The 12,383-nt window shown below is 31.8% G+C and overlaps 1 long non-coding RNA gene across 2 annotated transcripts in view; it reads left to right on the forward strand.

Annotated features, from left to right (window-relative positions):
• The window catches only part of LOC111088256, a 51,772-nt gene that overhangs the window by 30,865 nt on the left and 8,524 nt on the right, over window positions 1-12,383 (forward strand). The window contains exons 2-3 of one of the 2 annotated variants that reach the window (XR_002612841.1): window positions 7,128-7,352; window positions 12,038-12,125. This is a non-coding gene — a long non-coding RNA (uncharacterized LOC111088256). Of the gene's footprint in view, window positions 1-7,127; window positions 7,353-12,037; window positions 12,126-12,383 lie in introns of those variants that run through there. The other variant, XR_002612840.1, reaches the window with a different exon arrangement.

Raw genomic sequence — 12,383 nt, forward strand, 5'->3', positions numbered from 1 at the left:
ATTCTCGAACATACTGTGTTTATCTTTAAATTTAAACTATTATTTAACTTCTCATGCTTTAAAACTCCTATTCCCAAGCTCTCTATGTCTCCTATCAATTTTCTTATTCCCAGTTTTTTACGCTTCCTCCCCACACTATCTTTAATTACTTTAGTAAGAACTTTCTCAAACATCCTACTACCTAGCCTGCTTAATTGGAGCCTACCTCTGATATATAATTCACCATTATTCTAAAAATTATCACACTGGTATAACATACCAACCTGTTTCTCTAAAAATATTCTTAATAATCTTTCACTGAAGCCTTGAATCCTGATAATTAATTCAGTCCCACGTTTAACCAAAGTGGCATACATCTATGTCTATATACTTTTAAAGCAACTCTTCTGATTTACAATTTCCAACATAAATTTCTCCGCTACGCGCTACCACAAAGAAAATGCTACTTTTTACCAGAAACTAAATTTTCAACACGCTTAATAGTTTAGGCTTGTAGTTTAGCACCTGGAAAGCGACTAACTCTAATAATATCATTAACACGTAATGATACGATGTCACACCATGTATCATTTTATACCACATTCTGTTGAGCCAAAGATTCACATCAATGAATTCTATATTTCTAACTTTATTATTTCTGTGAAAACCAGTATTCTCAATCATACCTTCTCCAAAGAAACCTTTATCCTAATTTGATTTTCTTAAATTATGTTTGTTTGTTTTGAAGTTAAGCACAAAGCTACACCATGGGTTATCCGTGCTCTGCCCACCACGGGTATCGAAACCCTATTTCTAGCGTTGTAAATCCACAGACATACCGCTGTGTCACTATAGGGGGGCTTAAATTATGCTCCTAATCTGTTATCCCCCCCTCTCTAATAGCACAATCTTTCAAAAAACTATTCTAACATATCATCAAATATGCACGTTTTGCGTTTGTAGTGTACTGTATCTTTCTGAGTTTCGTTAAACTCTTGATCAAACCAAGATTTTGAAAAACAATTCAGTCCTGGCATTTATCGAACCCTATAAATTCTGCCACACTCATCGCCCAATCCCCTTTAACCATACTGTAGTTGACTAGTCTTTATTATTTGTTTCTTCCCAACCAATAATAGTATATTTAACTAAATTTAATATACTCTATCCCCTATAGATTAATATAAAACTAAAATCCCTACTAACGAATACAGATAGTATTACTATTAGTTATACGTAACTCACCGCTTATCTAAATAACTTACTAACATTAAATTCTCAGCAGCTAGCAAACAATAGAAACAATAATTTCAATTCTTAAGATAAATACTTTCCTTCTTACTTAGCTAACACCGATAATTAGTTATTTAATATAATATTTGACAACTTTAGTATATTGTAACCAAGTACTACTATTACAAAACAACACTTTGTTAGGCATAACGATCTCGTACTAATCTAGGCTTAGGTCTGTCTTCATTAATAAAACATGAAAGTGTTAAATCCTAACAAATCCAACTAAAAGAACTACTTATGAGCCTTAATAATAGCAAAAAATATCTGAATAAAAACGCTATAAAATTACGACCGCTACTCTCAAAAGCTCCCTCTTAAATACCCAACACAGTGGTGTGTCCCCTAGTGATAAGTTCTGAATCATCAAGAAGGTTAGAAAAAATAGAGTGGTAACTAAGGTGTTTACTGTCTATCCAGTTAAAACCATAATATACGTATAATATAACTCTTGTAAGTGTATATGAGAAGTGTGGATGAAAATTTTGATGAGAGCCTTTAACTAAAATAAGGTCATAAGTTTTTTTTCTTCTTTCCCATACAATCGTCAAACTGTTCATGGAATTACTCGAAGAGATTCAAAAACCATAATAACAGGTACGGAGAACTCGTCATCTGTCGGCTATTAACGATTGTCCTGAAAAAATATACTTTACTTAACGAGCTTAGAAAAACCATAAGATTTGCAGGATATTTTATTTATTAAACTGCTAACACTTTCTCTTTACTGTCTACAAGTTTGATGTAAGTTTTACGACGATGCTATTTAATCTTTCTAAAGAAATTAAGACAACTCTTTCATCTTTTATGTGATTCCTGTTGGGGTTCTTCAGATATCAAATCGTCATAATAGAGCCAGATAAGTCAACTAAACTACAACAAGTCTTCCAGAAACATTTAGTACACTCTTTGAGGTTTCACTTGCTGAAAGTTTATGCTGTTTATTATGTTGACTGAGTAAAACAATTCTGGCACGTGTTTCAACAATTACATACGAAACTTTTTCATTTGCCTTTGAACTGTGTTAATGCTTTGCAGTTGTTTATTTGTTTGATGTTAAGCACAAAGCTACACAAAGTGCTATCTATGCTGTGACCACCACGGGTATCGAAATCAGATTCTTAGCGTCATAAGCCCTCAGACTTACCGTGTTCTTTTATTCGACTGCAGAGCCTTCTAGTGACTGATCCAATTTATCTCTGGTTGCACCTCAGGCACGTGAACTCATATAACACAAGCCAGGTATTCAGTGTTTATATATGTTGTACGTATTTAAAATTGAAAAATCCTTTTAACCAAGATACATTTTAGCTGAAGTAGGGTGTGACCAAAGTAACACTTTTCTTTGGAACATCTAACATAACTACAGACGGGTTAACTAGTTTTCTAGTTTTGGTGTGGGTTATTTTATTTAGGAAAAACAACGGCTTTTGGCTTCAAAGCTACTGAGTCTACAATGCTCGTCTTTACGTCCTCATGCCTTCTGTGGTAGCAGCTGTATCTTTTATTTGTTAAAGTGAAGTTTTAGTGTCCTTAATACACTATCTTCAAGTTCAGTTAATGGTCTTTAACTTAAGTTATCACTGTTCGTTTAGATTTGATTGTAGTTCTAGGAAAGTTTCTTGTTACAATACCATGCAAGATAAGTGTCTTAGTTTTTAGTTACACAACCGACAAGGTGAGAGTTTGTGTTTGTTTGTTTCTTTTGTTTTCGGATATTCGTCCGAAGCTACTCAAAGGTAACCTGTACTGACCAACCCTAATTTTGAACTGATAGATAAAAAGAAGGCTAATGAAAAACAAAGTGAGTATTTAAGTTTTTATTAAACTGCTTTATCAAAGTTACCTTCATTTGATAAGTCAAATGTACAATTTACATTTAAAGCAGCCGTGAGGGGTCAACAAACATTGTTAATATATAAATTCCCTCTTAGTCACTCTTATCAATATAGAATACCACGTGTTTTAAAAATTTTAATAAATTGCTGTAGCAGAACGACTGTATGATAATTAACAAAACTAACACACAATGGACATTTAGTACAAATGTCACGTAAAACCATTAAGAAAATTAGCGTTATTGTCCTAACGAAAGGTCTCATACTTCAACTCTTGTAAGTCTAACCTAAGTGCAACAAGGGAATTATTTTTATATGATGTGCTTGACGCCTACAGCTGTTATCATTATAACTATCAACTTATAGACAACTAAACATAATGGACAAGGAATGCAATCACCGTAAACTGTACATATTATCCTTGATAAATAACGTATAGCAGCACAGCAGTAAGAAACAATCTGTAAGGGTTATATTGATGTAAAGCTCGTAATGAAAATATTACTTTTTCAAAAGTAGAAACAGTCGATAAAAACTAAATAGATAAAAGGGAGACTAAAAAAGCAACATAAGAAAACCAGTAATAATTGCTAATAACTGCAAAAATCATAATAAGAGCGCAGGAAGGCGTTTGGAAAAATAACTATAGTGAGGAAAGGTAATGTATTGACTTTAAGTATCTTGGGCCAATACTGTGTAACACTGTTTACTTTTGGTAGGTTTTTGTATTTCCAAATTAGGTAAATTACTAAATCATGTTATCTTAATTCCTACGTAAATAATCTAATTTAATTATATTCTTCGTCTTGATACCTACGTAAATAATCTAATTACACCATTTTTCTCATCTTTTTCCCAAGTAAATAATCTAATCATATAATCTTTCTCATCTTTATCCCTACATAAGTAATCTAATCAGGACATTTTTCACATCTTTATCCCTACGTAATTACTCTAATCAGGACATTTTCTCATCTTTATCCCTACGTAAGTACTCTAATCAGGACTTTTTTCTCATCTTTATCCCTACGTAAGTAATCTAATCAGGATATATTTCTCATTTTTATCCCTACGTAAGTAATCTAATCAGGATATATTTCTCATTTTTATCTCTACGTAAGTAATCTAATCAGGACATCTTTATCCCTACGTAAACGATCTAATTCTATACTTTTTTATGTAGATACCCCCAAGGTTAAACATATTTTTGCCATCGTCTAACGTACTTATGATCAGAAGCTTGCAATTATTGTTAAGACTAGTAGCCTAATAATGTAGATATAGCGATTTAAAGACCCAACAAAATTACAACTATCCACAAGTCAGTATGAATGATTTTCTCTTGACGATGATAGCAGGTAGAAATATCAACATCTTATTTACATAACGATTTTTCAGGATTTATTATCTTCTCATTTATTATGCCTCTATTTCCTTTTCTCCAATTGAGAATTCTGGTTTCATTAAATGGGTTATGCTCTCAAGTAACTCGAAAACCGCTTTTCTTCACTGCTTTTGTCCAAAATAAGCAAATACAAATAGATACTTACAGAATACATGGCCTGTTCACGTGACTACACACATACACATACATAGCCGTATATGTTCGTGAGGTCATACACCTCTCTTATTATAAGGCTCATTTCACCATTTACACATGTTCCAAATGTGCCGCACTCGCTTCTTCGTGTGTACTTATTTAAATTAAAAATAAATAAATAAAACAAATCATCCAAGGCTCTTACTTTTAAATGTTAAAATTAACATAAAACTGGTACTATCTCTTTAAATGTATATGAACACTGTAGAGAGGAAGATAAATCGTGTGTATATGCATATATAGATAGATAGAGAGAGAGAGAGAGATTGATAGAATTTAATAATAAACCAAGGAAAAACCGAGCAAGCTTTCAGGAAAAAAAAGGAACACGGGGATAATTTTATGTTTAATCCTTAAAAAAAATTAACTATGATTTAAAGTCTAATTCACTTGTCCTATACCTTCACAACTAATTACATATATAAGCGAATCAATGGATATTATGCTGTTTTTGTGATTGTCTCTCTATCAGTGTTTCTTTAAGCCCGAAGAAAAAACAGCCTCCGAATATATATATTTTTAAATCTACTATATGTTTATTTTGGCAAGACTTTACAGTCTGTACTTTCTGTTTTATACCTTGCACTGGAACTACATTAAGTCATAAAACAATTCATCTCCAGTGAAAGCCATAACAACTTACAAATTTCGTATTCAGCTCGATGAAAGCAAAATTCCTTAGGGTGTGTTGATTTTCAAAAGGGATCTCTGGAGAGTTTAGGAATTAGGTGAATGTCACGTGAATTGTATTGATGCATTAGTATTTCCAGGAACTGTGATATGTTTTATGTTTGGATTACCTTCCTCTCGACAACAACTGTGCTAAATATGTTTATCTATTTGTGTCAGACAAGACTGTTTCAAATGTGAAGGGGTGTATTGCGGGTTATAATTGTACCATTCACATGATAGGTTTCTACTGTGTCTTACGTTGTACATGAGGTAGTTTCTCCTGACCTCAGCTATATCATATCTGTATATCTAACTATAGCTGTATCATCTTTAAGGTTGTTTGTTTTGTTTTTAATACTGTGTTTCAGCTGCATCACGTGATCGTATTGTGAACTTCCATTGTATCACATGTGTAATTGTTTATAAATGTAATTATATGTATTTTTTTCCTTTTCATCATTAACATATTTTTGATTAAACTTAAACCCTCTCACGTGTAAGGCAGATTTTTTCTGTATTTTAGCTTAGACATGTAGATGAATTATTGTCGTTTGGAATATATTTGTACCACATGTTAACTAGCTGTTGTTCATATAATATATAAACTATAGCATAGCGTCTTTAGAAAGTTAAAACGTTACAGCAAAAAAGGAAAACAAGTTAGCTTAGGTTTTATATAATTGTTCATAATATACTAACACGTTAATGAAATAATTCAAGCGTACACAAGGAAATATCAAAGACTGTAATGCTTGTATTATCAATTCATGTATGATCTCGGTAATTCTAAGGTTTTAGGTACATTACCTATATGCACTTATTTTTACTTGAAAGACAAAATGCTCACCGTCAAAGGGAAAACTGTTTAAAAGGTACAAGTTCAATTTTCGAATATTTACTTGTACTTGTAAAAGGTGTGCAATCGAAGTCAATGGTGAAAATTATGTAACGTAGCTCAAAGAAACACAAGTAGGAAAAAAGTACCTTATCGAAACATCCAATTTGATTATCTTTAATCGATATACACTAGAAGCTCCGATAGCTCTCCTTGAATTGCACTTTCAACAAAAAGTCCAGCTCGCACGCGCACAAACACAAATGTCTTTGATAGTAAAGGACTCTGTAAAAAAAAATGTAATATATGTAAAAGTCAACTTCCTACAGTGACATAAATACAAAATAAATACATTTTATTTTGTACATTTTAGGTATTTCTTGTGCGATTTAAAACAATTTAAGTACGGAATATGCGCTACTTCTGCCTGTTATTAACATTTTATTAACCTCTATAAGTAGAAATTAAAACGTATAACCATACTTCAAGATCAAACTGTAATTAGAGATAATAAAAAATAGAAATATGTGTGAAAATACACTACTAAGGGTTGGAATTGCAAGAAATGTCTACGCAAAAACAAGATAATAGTTTTGATGACAATTTCAAGACAGTGCAAAAAACAAAAACAAACTCGAATGGCCATTGATGTTACTTCACCGAAAGGAGTTCTTTAAAAATAAAAAATATGTCTGTGGGTGTTTTTATAATTTTTCTTTAAATATATATATACATAAATGTAGCTTAAAAACCAGATCGTAGTGAACGGTTAATATTAGCAACTGTATGGTGATTTTTACTGAAGGAAATATAAATAATAGATAATTAACTTGAATGTTACTTATTATCACTGTGTGTTTATAATAAAGAAACTGTTATTGATATTGTCATTTTAACAACGCCGCCACAGTTACCAGGACGTCTACATCTTGAAGAGACTCTTCAGTTTATAAGATCTGTCTGACGGTGGCGTCATCATGTGAGATAAGCACAGTCCCTACTTGGCTGTGGTCTATTTTAAATGGCTAGGTAATCCATGGACCATTCACAAAACGGGTCAAAAAGACTGACAAGCGACGTAGGGCAAGCACAACCGCAGGGAGAAATGGACGCATTACTACTGGGACGAACAAAGGTCAGTCTGAATTTCCATCAGATTTCAACTTTGAATGGAAAAAATAATAATCTAAAAATAATCTAATTATGTTAAACCACATATATAATACATTTTTATTTCTCGAAATAAGCATATTTTCTAATACATAAATTTAGAACTGACGTTTTGAGTCATGTATTATTGACGAAATATATCATATCAATTTAAAATAAATTTAGAATATTTAACTTTGCATATTACGTTCAAACTAACAAAATACGATATTAATATTTCATCAGATACTTTTTACAATCGTGTGATACAGTCAGTCAGTTAGAAAAAATTCTGAAAGTCCTTACATTAAGAGTATTATAAATAACACTATTTGAATAAATGGGGAATGTTTCAACTTTACAGACTGGGTGTATAAACATGATATTTCTATGTCATTCGAAGCATAGATGGTTTTTAGTTATAACTGATAATAGTAGAAAAATCAAATACAGCTCTAAAATATAAACTATCAAGGACATTATACATCATAAGTTTATTAAGATCCTTTCATATCACAAAAGTGAACAATATAATACGGACTTAGTTTCGAGTATAGTTTTGTTATAACTGTTTCTAAATCTAAGGCAATATTGGACTTGGTCTTTCTGTTGCATCTGTTAAATCGCTATGAGATATCTATATGTATAGAACTATTTCAGTGCATACTTCGTCAGCGATGCCCCATTGAGTTTTTGTGAAACAACAACAATTGCGATCCTAAAATCTAATAGGTCACTGTATAATTACTATGATGTGTTAATCAATCAACTCGATTGATGTCATTGAATTATTAGCAAAGCGAGATTATAAATACGAGTTAATTGTAAAGATTGTAGAGCTTTTTTTTCAAGATAGAGAGTTGAACCAGTCAATGTTTTTTCGTGAAATATTTAGATCTGTGTTTACTGTCACACTTATTGAGTTTTTTTTTGTATATTTGTACAGAGGTTTGAATGTCACTTGTAAGTAGGCTTAAAACAAGTTACGACACGGTACAAGTGTTCAAGCTTCGTTAAAGGAAGAACTAAATTAACTGTTTATTTTTTACGTAGACTGCACTTTGACTCATTTTCACCGACTAATTTAAAAGAACCCGAAATAACAACGAAAATAAGAATAGTCAACTATTCGAAAGCGCTCGAGTTTTGGGTCTTATTTTAAGTTTATAACAACGCTACAATAGTAACAAAGTTATCTGTCATCAAGAAATAACACTGAATTTTAAACTTACAGACCTAGCTTGCCTTATCTCTTCTTCAAAGGGGGAAGGTTTAGCAGAAATTTACAAACTTAAATAAAATGTAACGAAATAATTAAAATTTTATAAGTTACTTTATACCTGTGAAGGCTTGTTGTTCCCAAATAAAATAAAAAGTCTAATATTTTGTGGGGTGTAAAAATTAATTTATAAGGTACTGTCCAGTTTTAGTATCGTGTTCTTACTAACAATGCAGTGGTAAAACGAAGCAGGATTGGTGCTCGTTATAATAAAGGTAAACGTCTGGTAAATGAATTGAAATGGTAATGTATAGATATGTAGTTGCTTAAAATAGAACATTAAAGCTATTATGTTAGTTCTTGTATTCTGTTCGATACAGACGCGTTGGAAAGGCCTCCTATGGTACGCAAGAAAAATCTTAACATATACTTGTAATATGTACATTATCGACCTAAGAACACGTGGCAAATTAATACGTTGGTAAGCAATAATGAAAAAAAAAATAGAATAAAGCCTTGGCATTATAAGCGTTTTCAGAAAATAAGTTTGTGCTATTAAACCACTGAGTGTCGGATCAATCGTTCTAGATTATAACGCTTTAATGTTTGTGTTGCATATTTGCTGACATCTTTCATTGATTTACAGATTGAATAAATTTCTAAGACCACTGACATGAAAAATACCACATAAACAAATTTTGGCAAAGAACTGTTGAATCTGACTCTAGTGCTAACGAGAAGAATTTATATGTCTGTCGAAAATCTATATAGATCTATGCTGATCATAAGAACTGGCGTCTTTGAAGCCTTGGAACTGAATTATTAACTTACGAACCAAAAGAAAAGACTGAACTGGCTTAAAACAAGTTAAAGAAAAAGTTTCATCCTGACCTACCAAAAACTTTTTAATTAGGTCAGATTGAATTTTGCTTTCATGAAAACTTATGGTTTAGTTACCCCCCTCTCCCCACAGTAACAAGTGAGTAGTAAGGAAGTCTGATGCATCGACTCCACTAGGCCTAACAATTTGTATAATCATACATGCCCGTTACTGTGGTCACTACTTTCTAACGGCGACTGTTACTGACTATGAATGATTCTTCTTCTTTGTTTTACATGTTAATGATTAATAATACGAATTAATATTTTATTAATGTCTCAATTATGTATATGTATATATTAAATTCCGTAGGGAGTATAGGTCTATAAGTGACAAAAGGGCAAAAGTTAATTTTATACCAAAAGGTCTGCCTTATCATACAAAGTATGGGGAACATCTGTGTGAACAAAAAATATTTTCACTGAAAGCCTTTTTACTTTCCCCACTGAACAATTCTTTCATTGTTCAGTAAATGATAAACTTCATATTTGTGAGAACGTCTTTTACCCACTAATACACCCGCAGAGCAATGCATTAAGAAAAATAGTATCCAAGACATTTAATATTTTGTCCTACCCTGTACGTTTTCAATAAAATAACTTAATAATAAATCAGTCCTCGTGAATTAATTTTTCCAAGTCATGGGTAATTAATGATTGATTCATTATTTTAGATAATATGAAGGCTGTTAGAGTAAATAGCCAATATGAATTTGGTTCATTAAAATTGTCAATAAGCGAATAGGCTTACATCTTCCTTTTAGGTTTACGGTTTCTCTCTTTTTTAAACATAACGTGTATGTAGCTTGTTAGATGAAGACTGTTCAACACTTGAAGTAAGGTGTGTGTTCCTGTCTTTCTTCATTATCTGTAACGGTATTCAACAAACAGTAATCTTACAAAATCAGGGTTGTGATGTGCAGGAACTTGAAATGTCTGCAAGGTTATGATGTGCAGGAACTTGAAGTGTCTGCAAACAGTAACCTTACAAAATCAAGGTTATGATGTGCAGGAACTTGAAATGTCTGGTAAAGTAAATCTTCATAATCTCAGCTAAATTTAGTTACAGGAAATATATATACACTGTTTGTTCTTAAGCATAAAGCTACATAAATGGGCTATATGTGATGTTTTCACTCGATTTTTAGCGTTATAAGCCCTCACACTTACAGCTGAGCCACCATAGGGCCAATATATGTAACCTCACTATGTCTTTATGTGACAAAATGATTGTGTTGTAGTTAGCGTTTCAACATAATTTTATATGTGAAGACTTTTTTTTCTTTCTTTTTAAGCGCAAATATATGGGTTTTTGCATTCTGCCCACCGTAGGAATCGAACTCTAACATTTAATATAGTTAGCCTTCATGCATATTTATGAATAAGTTTAATTTCAATTTTGGTAAGGAAGAATTTTCTAAATAAGCTAACCCATTCACGATTCTCTTCCAAGTGTCTATTGAGAAGTTCTGCTGATACATGTCAAATGAAAAAAAAAAAGATTAATTAAAACTAATAATTTTTAAATAACTTAACTTCAACATTAACTATAATTTATGTTTACTCCTGCACATTCGTATTATTTTCTTTGTTTTAAAAAAGTTGAAAAAGTTTTGTTTGCGATGGAGGAGAGAGAAAAAAATAGTTCCAACGTTATTTTCACCTTCGTAGCAGCATTATGTCTTTTTTTACTTATCTAGGTACAGATCAGGCTTATCTCACAAGGAAAGGAAACATGAGAATAAATACAAACAGTTTTACCTCAATGAAATTTAAGTCAGGTTAGTCCATTTTCCCTAAATAAATAATGAGGTGGAAAATTATGATTCAAATTGTTCATTCTTACCTCCTGTACTAACTTAAACCTGAGAAAAAGAGCGAAGTTCGCACGTACAATTCGAGAAGTTACGCCTTTAACTAGAGTAAATGAACTAATTATCGACTGTAGAAAAAACAAAGCTATCTCTAGGTTCGTGAATGTGTTGCTATGAATATATATACGTTTCTTTCCCACACCGACTATGGAGATCACCATCTTTCTATTGAGTTGCTATTCGAACTATTTGTAGTTAAATTACGTGCTTGTACTCTTTGTTTGGACAATAAATGGGACAGTAAGAATTGAATTGTTTAAGACAATGTAGTTAAATACATCTAATTGGCTTAGATCCTTCATCTAATATCAGGTTGTATCACCTTTCACCAGTATAACAGCCTGGAGCAGTGTGACATAGACCTTGAAAGGTGCCTATTATTATTATTGTTAAACGACGGACACCTTTCTTCGAAAGTCGACCTACTATTTCCAAGTATCAGCGCATATTGCTATGTAACATACCGATGTATATATATACAGTTAATGAATTATATGAATGAAAATACGATTATAGAGTTTATACTTGGTCTACGAAGCGATTTTATGGACAATATAAAGAATAACAGCTTGCTCTTACGGATACAGTGAAGTAAACAAGTATGTTTCCTCGTAATGAAGATGTGAAAAAAGAATAACGTTTAGTCTTAGATATGTTGTGTTGTAAGTCACATATGTTTTATATTTTCTCTTTTACTAGGCTCTTTATATTGGTATGATACTTGAGAAATACTGGTCAGGTTTACTACTCCTCTCGTGTTTGTAAATAGTAAGTCTCCAAATTTGTATTTTTTATTTATTTTTGATATGTAGACACCAGACTTCATACTGTGGGCTCTAAACACTTATAAAGCAAAGAACGTAAAAATATTCCAACATCTGAACTTTTGTGTGTGTCTAGAGCACACTGAGAAATAAAAAATAAAACTAGTGTTAATAGTTCTTAAAAATACATTTATGATGATACTTAATTTGCTGTTTGTTTAATTGACTTGGGTAGTTCAATGTCAATGATGCACTAAACTAAACTCATCGCCCTAGTAACA

The sequence above is a fragment of the Limulus polyphemus genome, unplaced genomic scaffold (assembly GCF_000517525.1).
Source record: "Limulus polyphemus unplaced genomic scaffold, Limulus_polyphemus-2.1.2 Scaffold3426, whole genome shotgun sequence".
Classification (NCBI taxonomy): domain Eukaryota; kingdom Metazoa; phylum Arthropoda; class Merostomata; order Xiphosura; family Limulidae; genus Limulus; species Limulus polyphemus.